The sequence below is a fragment of the Rousettus aegyptiacus genome, unplaced genomic scaffold (assembly GCF_014176215.1).
Source record: "Rousettus aegyptiacus isolate mRouAeg1 unplaced genomic scaffold, mRouAeg1.p scaffold_m13_p_13, whole genome shotgun sequence".
NCBI lineage: Eukaryota > Metazoa > Chordata > Mammalia > Chiroptera > Pteropodidae > Rousettus > Rousettus aegyptiacus.
Genome location: NW_023416288.1, coordinates 69781766 through 69794408, shown reverse-complemented (window position 1 = coordinate 69794408; position 12643 = coordinate 69781766). Strand labels below are relative to the sequence as shown.

Genomic DNA, 12643 nt, shown 5'->3' with positions numbered 1-12643 from the left:
ATTATGTTAAATGAATGATCCCTTTAATATGACAAATGTAGACATACATATTCTAGGTATGTCTTATGATTATATACAGTTCCTTTACCAGTCACAAAGAATTCTTCTTTACTTTTCTTTAAGTATACATTCTAATTCAGGCTATGGTATATGAAGTGAAACTGCTCATTGTCCCTATATATATTAACACTTTCATTTCCCCCAGCCATGAGTAAGGATTTGAATAATATAACACTTCTCAATGACCACAGACATATAACATTCACATCTTAATTGAGATCTCGGTTTATTACCAAAGTTAGGTATCTTTGAGAATGTCTTTTAAATATATATGAAATTTTAATGTATATAGGAGGAAGATGGGTATAGTTAGAAAATTGGAGGAAAAATTCTTTAAAATGAAGAACAGAGTCTGCCATTTCACAGAAACATTTTGTGATCTATTCACTTAAAATTTGTTTTGTGATATTCTACATTGATTGGGTCAAATTTTATACATTGTGCCAAGTACTCATCTGGAACTCAAGTCTTAAATTTTAAAAAGTTTTTTGATACTTTTTCTAATCATTTTCTCTTTCTTTGCTGTTTCAGAGACCTCAGTTATTTTGAGATTGCACAACCCCAGACTTATACTAGGGGTTTTTCCCCTCCTAATTAATGTCAATGTATTTTTTGCTTCTTTTTTTCCACCGAAGATAATTAATTTTATTAACCAAGACTTTTACTGAGGTTTTTGTTTTTGCCATCTTATTTTTACAATGCAAAAGCTTTTTTTGTTAATTTGTTTCTCTGTACAGTGCATGATTCAACAGTATCCCATTCCATTTTTATTGAAAATATTATTTGAGGAGTTTTCTTTTACCTTTTAGTTTTCATTACTCTTCAGAGTTTTTAATTCTGCAAGTTGCTGTCTTTTTGTTTTAAATTCTATATTTTCAACTTCCATGTTCTTAGAAGCATGGAGATACTTTGCTGTTCATTCATATTTAGGATAGAAAGCAACATAGTTATTTAAAAGCTTTATATATGAGTGTCAGACTTTTCAATTATGGGCTTTACTGTTAGACCTTTCAACAGTTTTTGATGTATATTCCTTAAGACAGTCTAGGTTATTCCATATTAAAAATACACAAAAATTTTAAAAAAGTAAAACCCCCAAATTTCAGTATCATAAAGCAACTACACACCTACTACATATTAAAGGGGCCACTGCTCCATGTCATTCTCACTCAGTGACTTCCTGGTCTGGAATATCTCTGAACATGGAAGCAAGGAGAGGAGAACACATAGAGAATCACTACTGGACCTTAAGTGTTTTCACATCTAATTAAAGACATCATTTCTCTGCCTTACTTATGTGTGTCTCATGACCACAACTAACTTTGAGGACATAGGAATTTGTAATCGTTCTCATGCATGGAGTAAGGAAGGTATCGGAGATACTGGTGAGCTGTGGTAATGTCTTGCACAATTATACCATATCTCTGTTTTTTTTTTTTTTTTTTTTAGCTAATGGAACCATCCTCTTATCATTATACTTAAGCATGCATACTCAGCCATTAATACAAAAAATTGAATACAGACTTCAAAAAAAAAAAAACAACAAATCTACATTAAACAATAATAGCACTATAATATTCTGACATTAAAACATCTAATATTTTCTTTATTAAAAATTAAATTTCAAGTATCAAGTAAACTAATACAAATTCAGAATATTAAAACTTATTATTTGAAGTAAAGTATTATGCTCTTCACCCAGTGTCGTAAAAGCAACAATACGACTAACAAAAATATGTAAAAACACATACTTCTTTTTCATTAGCTATTTAAGAACTTTGAAAGTCACTCCTTTCCAAGCCATTAATTAGGAAGATTTGGGCATACTTTTATAAAAATGCGTTTAATTAATCTTGATCATTATATTGATCTCTTTTCAGGATAGTAGAGATCATGGATAGTGTATAAAAATGCTGTAATATTATTCTATTAGATTTCAGATTTCAAGCAGATAAAATATAAGGACACCATGGTAAGCAGAAGAGTCTGATTTATGGTTTAGCAGCATTACTTTATTGCTTGGTGGCAAGCAGAATGTAAGATAACATGTAGAGACTTGTTAGCAAGCTATTGGAATAATGCAGAAGAGAAATTATATGAGTGGTGTTAGTTCTGGAAAGTAGCTAAATTCTAGACAGATGCTGAAGTTTCATTCAGGGAAATTTGCAGATTGATTTAGATGAGAAGATGAGAGAAGTCAATACTTTCTAAGGTTCTTATTCTAATCATAGAAATAATGGATTTCCATTTATTGCCACTGGTTAGAGTAAGGAATACATTTAGGGAAAGAGAGTTGGGAATAGATGTCTACTATAGAGTAAGATAGATAGAAATGGAGTTCAGGGGTAGTTAGGGAGAAGAAATACACATTTGGGAGTCATCAGCATAATAATAATATTTTACCTAGGGGATAAATGGAAAAGAAGAACATAAATTTGGAGGTCAGAAATGTGATGAGGAAACAGGAAAAAAGAAATATTATCAAGAGAATTTTGTGTAAAATTGAATCTGAATCATTAAAAAAATTGGTATGCTGTAGAATGGTTCCTAAGCCACTCTCTAATATTGATCTATAATTGAACTAGTTCTTCGATTAAAAAAAAAGGAGTAATGTTTTCAGTAATTCTATTACTGAAAAGTAATAGAATATTTCAATCCAATTTTAATTCATTTTTAAACTGTCACCTCTTTCCGATGCAAGATTAACTCATTTATTTAAAGGATAATACAAAGATTTAGTACTTTAAAACATTCTATATATTTATGTCAACTTTATATCTCATCCTCAATTCTGAGCAAATAGAGCTAAACATATTTTGATTTTACCTCTTACCTTCACTTACTTTTCTTAAAGATGGGAAATTTGGGGGTTCTGAGAAGCTCACTGAGTGGAAAGAAACATTCTACCGCAACACGCACACCTGCTATCATTTTATTTTTGCACCAAGACTATGTCTTCTCTGACCTTAGTGATAAATACATCAGTTAAATAAGCAAAAATTATAGACAAAAATTTCTCAAAATATTTCTAAATTAGATGTATGGATTTCAATGTACATTGGTAGGCATAAGTTAAGTGAAAATTTATCTAAATCTTTTGAATAATTCCAGTAAAAGGGCCTGGTTCAAGTTCTTCTCCATGACCATGCTGCTTCCATGGGATCCTGAGTTTTACCCCACTCATTTTGAGAAGGTTTCTGCAGGTACTGGAAAAAGGCCCGGCTGCCACGTTGGTTTTCCGTTTTCAAGAGACTGCTCGGCATCCTTGCGTTTTTCCTTGGCTAACTCTCTGAAGTAGCCCACGTATTTCAGAGCCACATCAACAGGGTTGAAGTAAAAGCCCAGAGAGAGGTAGGTGTACGAGGCTTGCAGACGCAGGTCGACCAGACAGTTGACATGGTCTCCACCTCGGTAGAATAATTCTGACAGATTTGAGAGTTTGTGGTTGTTCGGAAATAAGGATTTAAGCTCAAAACGCATTGTTGGTTGGTCTCAGAGGCCAAGGATGGATGAGAAGGTTCCGAAGGTTACAACTGGAAAAAACGTTGAAAGGTGGTTGGAGGCTAGAATACGGAGTGTCCTGGGTCTGTTCCACCCAAACACCGTGGAAGCAAAAGACAGACCTGGGGGCACGCTAGAAGCTCTTTAAAAACCTTGCACGTATAGCAGATTTATTTTTGTAAAATTCTTCAGGTTAAATATGTTATTTGGATATACATGTTTAAAAGTTCTCCTAAGTCACACCTCCAGTGCTAAGGTGGGTTATAGTTTTACCTTCCCTTTTATCCTCTCACATCTCAAATCTTTGACTTATACTTGTCTTTATCTATACTTTAACTTACTTGTATTTGTGATTCCTACTATTCAATAAGATTTTAGTAGCATTTTATCTCTAAAATGTACTTTTTAGCTGCATAGAACAGAATACACATACATATGTATACACAGAATACATATAAATGTGTATATGGACATGGATGTATTATATATACATTCATCTATCTATACACACATTTTATTCCCAGTAACAGCTTCATCTATTTGTAAATGAAAAGAGATAAAACATGTAAAATTCTTAGAATAAAGCCAGAACATAGAAAATGCATAATTACTATTTATAGAATTTCATTGCACATTTACATTAACATTTAAACATTACCTTATAGAAGAGTTCATGCTAAGAAATTTTAAGCAAACACACTTGGAAATACCATTTTAAAAAGCCATTTAACAGTTTTAACTTTTCATCTAAAAGCTATTAAAATCAGTATTCTAATTTAGTTAGTAACAATTACTGATATGATTTGTAGAGATTCCTGAACAGTCTGATAACTTTAAATAAATATATTTACACCAACCAAGAATTATCAACAATGTCTTAAAGTCATCTTCAGAGGGTTATCAAATAACGACTTTGATTAGAAAATCCAAACCATATCTACATACATATGTCATTTAAATTGGGTTATTGCTAAGTTTAAGGAAGAAAAAAATTAGTCAAAAATTGGGTTGATTTTGTTTACTAAACCAATTGGCTGATTATTTGAACCTTTTGCATTGCTATTATTTGGAAACAAAATGTAACTTTTTGGCATTCTTCTATGGAGAATCCAATACATGAAGAGAAAAAAGAACACAAACCAGACAAAAAATCATTTAATATAATTTCCGAATACTTAAACTTTGAAAATTAATACAATAAATTTATTTTTTACTCTATTGATCTTTTCAATTGTAGAAAAACAATAGTTGTGAACTTATTTAGTACTTAGAATAAATCTTAACTCTGCATTGTTAACTGAATTAATGATTCACTCTATTTTCTAAGAGAGTCTCAGGAAAAAGAATGCTTTACAGTATCAGTTTGACAGTGGCATTGCCCGTATAAATGTCAGCATGATAATGAGGATATAAATCTAATCTATACATATTAAAAAATTGACATAAACAATGAACATTATAAATTGATAATTTTAGTTTTATAAGGACACTCGCAAAAGAACCATAAACAAACAAACAAACAAACAAACAAATAAATAAATAAATGAATACTGGATATATTTACTGTTTATCATTACCCTCAACATTCTGGTATCATGTCAATGAAAGTCATCAAATAAAGAATAGAGTATTTGCTAAAGTAAATGTTCATCATCGGCACAATACAATTGTTTTTATTATATCAACGTCATGGTTTGTATAAATTTTCTTACTGAATTTCAATCTGAAATTCTCACAATATATTTTTGAAGTTTGGAATTTCTCTTCAATTCCAAAACCCATGCAATTATTGGTAATTGGGCCGCTATTAATGTTCTGTTTTTGATTTGGATGTAATTGTGTTAAATTTTTAAAAATTCATGATTATACTTTAGTTAAATTTTGAAAAACAAAAAATACCCGTGGGAATCAATCTTAAACCTAAAGCAAAAATAGTTAGCGTAAATGTTTTATAAAGACTAAAAGTAGAATGCAGCTTCACATTTTCATATCTTCATATCTTTTGGAAATAGGAACAGTAATATAGAAACACTTAAATATTTTACTGCCAAAGAATAAGGAGAAAAAGTGAACTGTTGGTGATTACATAAACTGAATTGATACCTTTTTCATAGGTCTTAATTGAAATAACAGACTAGCTTATCAAATAACAAGTTTTTGTCACATTAAGTTTTAAAGAATGGGATAGATATTATTATTATTATTATTAATGTTAGAATTATTATTATTCTGCTTGGATTTTGTTGCCTCTTTGTCCAAGATGAATATAGTGACTTAAATTGGCCAAATTGGATTAAAAATTATGGCTTTAGTACTTGGCAAAGAGAATTCTCTAGGTTTCAGTGGATGGAACAAAGAATCCAGTTTCCGCAGAGGATTTCTGCAGCTCAGATATCTTTTAACCATGAAAGAGATCAACCTGAAGACAAACCTCTCACATCTAAGATGGCATAGTAAAAATGTGGAAAATATCTTGATCTTTGATGACTTATTTAGCTGCTGGATTCTCTACCCATCTCTCAAAAGATTTTGTTATGCGTGATAATAACTTTCCCCACTGTTTAAGCCAGATAGAGTCAGAAATTATCATTACATAGAAAATCTTCCTGATACTGACAAATTTTATTTATCTATTTATTTATTCATTCATTCATTCATTCATTCATTCATTTATGTGAAGCAACCCTTGGTTGACCTCACAGATTGCAAGGACGTTGTCAGCTTACAATCCCTTATTATTATTATTATTATTATTATTATTATTATTATTATTTTATTCCTACAGCACCTGGTCTTCCTAGGTGGTCTCTCATCCAAGTACTAACCAAGCTTCACCCTGCTTAGCTTCCAAGATCAGACGGGATCAGGCTTGTTCAGGGTAGCACGGCCATAGACTGATATTAACAAATTTTAAATACTCATTTTTTTCTCATAAGCTGCATACTCTTTGAAAATAGTTAATCCAATTTAAGCTTGGTTTACTCAATTATAGAATTATTTGACTGACCTATTACAACACAAAATCATGTAATCATTTTCTGTAGATATAATGATCAAATTTAGTGATAAAAATCTGAGTATGCATAGCAGAGACTTTTTGTGAACCATTTAAATAATTTATGATAAAAATTATAGATGTTTTTCTCTATTCTCCAGAATCAAATATAGTATTATTTTCTTATATTTTTTTCAAATTTCTGATAGTGGAGACTCCCTCTGAAACAATACTATAATTTTAGTTTTTAGCATTTCTATTTGGTTGAAGTTACTGAGAATTAAGAAACCATCAAACTCAAACACATTTCTCATAATATCCCACCTCAGTCTCCAAGCAGTTGATGAGCCTGCTAATAAAAAAGCTAAAGAAATTATGTTTTTTTTCTTGATATCTAAGAACAGATGTGCATGATGACTGTCTAGGGCAAAATGTAAATTTGGGTATCCATATATTACACCTGACTCTTTTTTTCCTCCTGAAGCACTCTCAATTAGGTTTTGGAGAGTGCTCTCCACAAACAGTGTCACCATCTGCTCTTTTAACCAACTACCAGTTTTTGCTAAACTAAATGGAGCTTTATAATGGATTTTGCATTGTTATTTATTTAACTTTGTAGTTTAAGTCAAAAGCATCGGTGCTAATGAACCTGTCACTTTCGTATTTTCTTTTTCTTATAAACTTAATTCTGCTCTTCCATTTTTATCAGATTCCTTATTAGCTTTACTGAAGATTGTGAGACAATCTGTTTCAGCGCTTATTTTTCTCATCAATGAGAATTACACCTGTTGACCTTTGAAGATTCATATTTTTTGAAAGAATCTGCTCAAGGAAAACACTGATAATAAAGTTACATGATGAGAAAATTAAGTATAAAACAAAATGAAATGTCAATTGCTCATAAGGAAAAAATATACATATAAAGGCTACTTTTGACCTTGAGATGTACTCAAAAGGAGGAAAAACAAAAATACATGTCGTAACTCTCATGTGTCATATATGCCTAAAAGCAGTATGTCTCTCTTGCCATATAATTAATGTAATAATGATGATGATGTTAGCAATAATCAAATGTTTCTACATTGCCAAGTAGAAAAATAATAACAACAAGACTTTTATGATAATACTTCCCTTATAAGATTTTGCTTAATGTAAACTCACTCTGCGCTTAGCTGGAGTCCCAAGCCAGGGCTTCTTCTGTTGGCCACAGAAACATTCCCAGGTGCTGTGACCTGTCAAGAGTGATGTGACTGAGCAGGGACACAGGGTGTTTTCTGGGGAAGTAGGAGCCATCCAGGCCCCGAGTTCATGCTCACTGGTCTGGCCTTCCTGTACTTGGGCAGGTGGCCAAGTCATGGTATCTGACTAGAGTCCTACAGAGACTGAATGGGCTTTGAGAGGTCCTCATGGTCAGCTGCCTACTTGGAGCCAGCAGTGGTGGCCATAAAGAATGATCAGATGTAATCCAGCAGAATGACCAAGGTCCCAGGTGTGACTACATGTTTATTTGGGTGACTCTGGAGATGTACAGTAGAACAGCAGCTTGTTCTGTGGTGAGTGTATCCCAGGCTTTTACGAGGCAAGATTTGACAAAAAGTGATAAGGATGGGAAAATGGCTGAAAGGCTAGAAGGTCTTTCAGCAAAGGAGAGCCAGGAGTCCAAAGATGAGAACAAGGCAAAAGCTAAAGAGACGCAATAAGTCCTCTGCCCATGTTTTTTCCCCCCTTCCTTTTCCTTTTTTTAAAAAAATTATGCTCTGCTCTTTCTTTTCAAGTTGCTTTTATTCTGTTTTGTTTTTACAAGGGACTTTATGTATAAAGAACTGAATTACAATAATAAAAAAATTACTTAACCTTGTCAAAAGATAATTTATAAAATTAAATTAAATATGAATTCCTGATATTTTCATCTTGGCTTACATGGTCATTCAGTTATTTTTTTTATATATTTTGATAATCTTTTCTCCATTAAATCTCAGCTTTTTCATGACTCAGAGACATAACATATAATGCATTATCTCTGCTTTGTTTCTCTTCTCTACCTGTCAAATTTTCATCAAATTTTGTCTATTCTAAGAAGACTTCTCTATTACTCAAACTGAATTTATGATTTTTGATCTTTAGATTTCTTTATTGTGGCTAAAGAGACATGTTTAATTGTAAATTTATGTATATTCACACCCCATAAATACATTGAACATTATTCAGGTTAGGGAATGTATTGTATTCATGTTTAAGTAACCTGAAAGTTTTGATAAGTACCTGAACATATTTTTGACTCTGAGTTAATTATTCAGACTCATGAAAATATAATTTATTGGAATTTGAATTTTTAATTAGGCTTGTAAATATTATTTTACTATTTAAGTTCTATTTTAGAAAAGCTCAGCTTATAATGTAATTAATAGACCAGTCAGAGCTATGCAATATTTCAGAAAACAGGTCTTCTTATTCCTGGGTCTTTACTTTTATGACTGTAACTAAATCTATGTGCTATTAAATACATTGTCAGTGCTGAGCTGATCAAGAAGGGAAGGTTTCAGTGGTGACACACCCAGTGGAAAGAACCTAGGAGGAACCAGCATGAGAATGAAATGGCAGGCACCAACTTTATTGTGAAGAGCATGCTTCTATTGCAGGAAATGGAGTTTTATTGTGGGGAGAACGCTACTTCTTCTGCTCTTCTTCTGCTCCCTAGGAAACTGCATGGGCTTTATATATGTCAGAGAACAAGAGTGGCATTCTTTCACTCATGGGTGATATAATAAGCTGAATCATACTTATATAAATTAGGCACAGGCACCCTACTATGTTAATGTAACAATCTAAATCCAGAGCCCTATCCCTAGCCATGAGCCTGGATCACAGCCAGACCTGGGACCCATATACATATTCCCCCAAATAAACCATTTTGGATCTTTGGAAATAAATGATGGAATTTTTGCAAAACATGCCTATTCTTCAATGCTGCTCAGAATACCCAGATTCTTGGCTATGTTATACATGGATTGCTGAACTGTTCAACCCTGGGTTCCTATAAACACTAATGAACCTTTCACACCTGGGCCACATTAATCTTCTTACACTATGTTGCTCTTCAATTGCCTTATCTTACAGTATAGTATGTCAATTTCTGAAAATCTTCAACCAAAATAATAATAAATGTTTTATTAACACACATTTATCAAGCATCCACTAGGTAATAGGCAGTGTTCTTGGTGCTTTATGTTGTTATCTCATATAATAATCATAACAAAACAAAAAGGTAACTGTTTTTACTATTACCCTCCAAACTCAAATCATAGAGGTTAAAAATATCCAAGATTATATTGTTGTTGGGAGGTAGTAGAAGACAGGGTTAAAAACAAACTGTCTGACTCAGTAGTAGGCAGCTAAACCAATTCTCAGTTTGAGTGAGTGGAAAGGGAAACACTGATTTGTAAAGTCTGAAGATTTCTGTGGTGTTAGTATTCCCATCATTTGCAAACTTAAGAAGCTACCAAGAGATCATTCCTGAACAAAGACTTGGGAAGAAATGTGTGTGGTGGGCCTTGAGAGCCTTAAGTGACTTTGAAAATGAATTATTTTGCTCTCCTAAGCAAATCCCATACAACTCATCATGGAACCTTGCTCCTGTCATTTCCTCTATTTAAACATTACAATTTTTTTTATCCCTGGAAATAAGGGTTTTTCAACATATGCAATCAAGAAATGTGACATACTGCATTGATAGAAAGATAAAATCGTATGATCATCTCAACAGATACAAAAAAAAATTTTGACAAATTACAATACAGCTTCCATTTATGACAAAAAAAAAAAACACCCTAAACAAATTGGATATAGAAAGAATATCTCCAGTATATTAAAGTCCATATGTATATGACAAGCCTACAGCTAACATCATACTCAATAGTGAAAGACTGAAAGATTTTCCTCTAAGATCATAAACCAGACAAGGGTACCCACTCACTACCCTCATTCAACATAGTACAGAAAGTCCCAGCTATCGCAATCAAACAAGATAATAAAATAAAAGACATCCAAATCAGAAAGAAAGTAAATTAAATTAAAAAATAAAATAAATGGCATACAATTCAAAATGTAAAGTCGCCATTATTTACGGATGATATAATCTTATATAGAATATTCTTAAGGCTCAACCAAAAGAACTGTTCAAACTAAACAACAGATTCAAAAAAGTCACAATAGCTTTATTTAAACAATAAATTCGATAAAATCAACAATGTAGAAATGAATTGCATTTTTATAAACTAATAATGAAAACAAACAAAAAAGAAATAAATAAATTATCCCACTCAAAATAGCATAAAAATAATAAAATACAAATAAAATTAACCAAGGAAGTAAAAGATCTATACAGTGAAAATTACAAGGATTTGAGAAAAGAAATTGAAGAAGATACAAACAAATGAAACTATATCTCATGTTCATGGATTGGAAGAATGAATATTGTTAAAATATCCATACTATAAATTCCAAAGCCAACTATAAATCTAATGCAATCCGTATCAAAATTGCAAAGACATTTTTCACAGAAATAGAAAAAAAAAATCTTAAAACTTGTATGTAAACACAGAAGATTCTAAATAGCCAAAGCAATCCTGAGACGGAAGAACGAAGGCAGAGGCACCACACTTCCTGATTTCAAACTATGTTACAAAGACAAATAATGAAGACAGTATGGTAATGTCATAAAAATAGACACATAAATCAATGATGCAGTATCAAGGGCCCATAAATAAATCCATATATGTATATATAGGCAACTGATATTTTACAAGGGAGCCATGAAAGAATACTCCATAGAGAAAAGACAGTCTCTTCAATAAATAAATTGGGAAAATAGGATATTCACATGTGAAAGAATACTGAAAGTTATGATTTGGATTTCATTAAACTTCATGGGCCACAAAAAATATGTGATACAATTTGAAACTGTACAGGATTATTCATATCTTAATTTCTCTAATAAAGGTAAAAATCTTTCAATGTAATCTTGAGCTTTGATTTAATCTTATCTTTGCCATAAAAATGTTTTATTATGAATAAAATACTTTTTACAAAGTTACTGTTTAATACTAATTTACTGGAAGCATTACATACTGCTGTTTAAGAACTATTTTAAATTTGTATTTAAATGTTTAATATAATGCATTTTTTAATGTTTCAAGTAACTATGAAACATAAATTACCTTTTGATGCTTTATTGAACAAAAAAAGGTATTTGTTCCATAGCTTGTTCTTCACATAATATGTATTTGTTAGAAGACAGACTTCCCTACATGATATCCAAGCTAATGAAGAGTGGGTGCATTAAACTATTCAAATACAGGCTCATCCTTCTCTCAGAGGTAAGCAAGGGAGGTCATCTAAGTGAAATTCTATTTTTAATCATTGTGAGAAAGTAATTAATTTTCTTGACTTTATTTCTTAAGAAGATAAATAGCCTCAATCATAAATATTGCTTTTTTTTCAAATTAACACTATTTTATTCATGCCCATATATAGATAATATAGGTTCTTTCAATGTCATTTGCAAATGCATTAATCAAATTTTGTTATGTATTATAGAACACTGCAAAGTAATGTCTATTGTATTTCTTATCAAAGCAAAGTTTTGCTTATGCACATGTGAATGAAAATCTTGCTTACTGCTTAGATTCTTTCTACTTGAAATGAAATATGGCATACTGGAACAAATTTAGACTGCTTTTTTTTTTAGAAAATTATAATTTCTTATGAAGATTATTGGACACAAAGAATTGAAATTTTCTATATAGCTCTCTACTCCAAAGTATATAGTATTTTCACAAATTCTAAACAGTCATCAATATGATAGACTGTCTTCAATAGATGTTACAAAATTAAACAAAAATGGCAAATAACCTGGCATTGAGCCGCCATCCCTTCCTTTTGTCTTAATGGTTCATATTGGTAATCAATTACAGTACCCCTCCTGAAAGAGCTAATGTGCCATCTCTCATTCTTCATCTATACTGAAATCAAGACAGTCCTTACCAGTTTGTTGGAACTGTCTTCTGAGATTAAATCTATGTGCTTTCC

At 31.6% G+C, this 12643-nt stretch overlaps 1 non-coding gene and 1 pseudogene across 1 annotated transcript; one reads left to right on the top strand and one right to left on the bottom strand.

The window, feature by feature from the left end:
- Window positions 1-6337: 6337 nt before the first annotated feature.
- On the bottom strand, window positions 6338-6456 carry LOC118611153 (annotated as a pseudogene).
- Window positions 6457-7707: 1251 nt separating this feature from the next.
- Window positions 7708-7824, top strand: LOC118610881. The gene has a single exon (XR_004954138.1). It is a non-coding gene; the product is annotated as a small nucleolar RNA SNORA77 (small nucleolar RNA).
- The last annotated feature ends 4819 nt before the right edge of the window (window positions 7825-12643 follow it).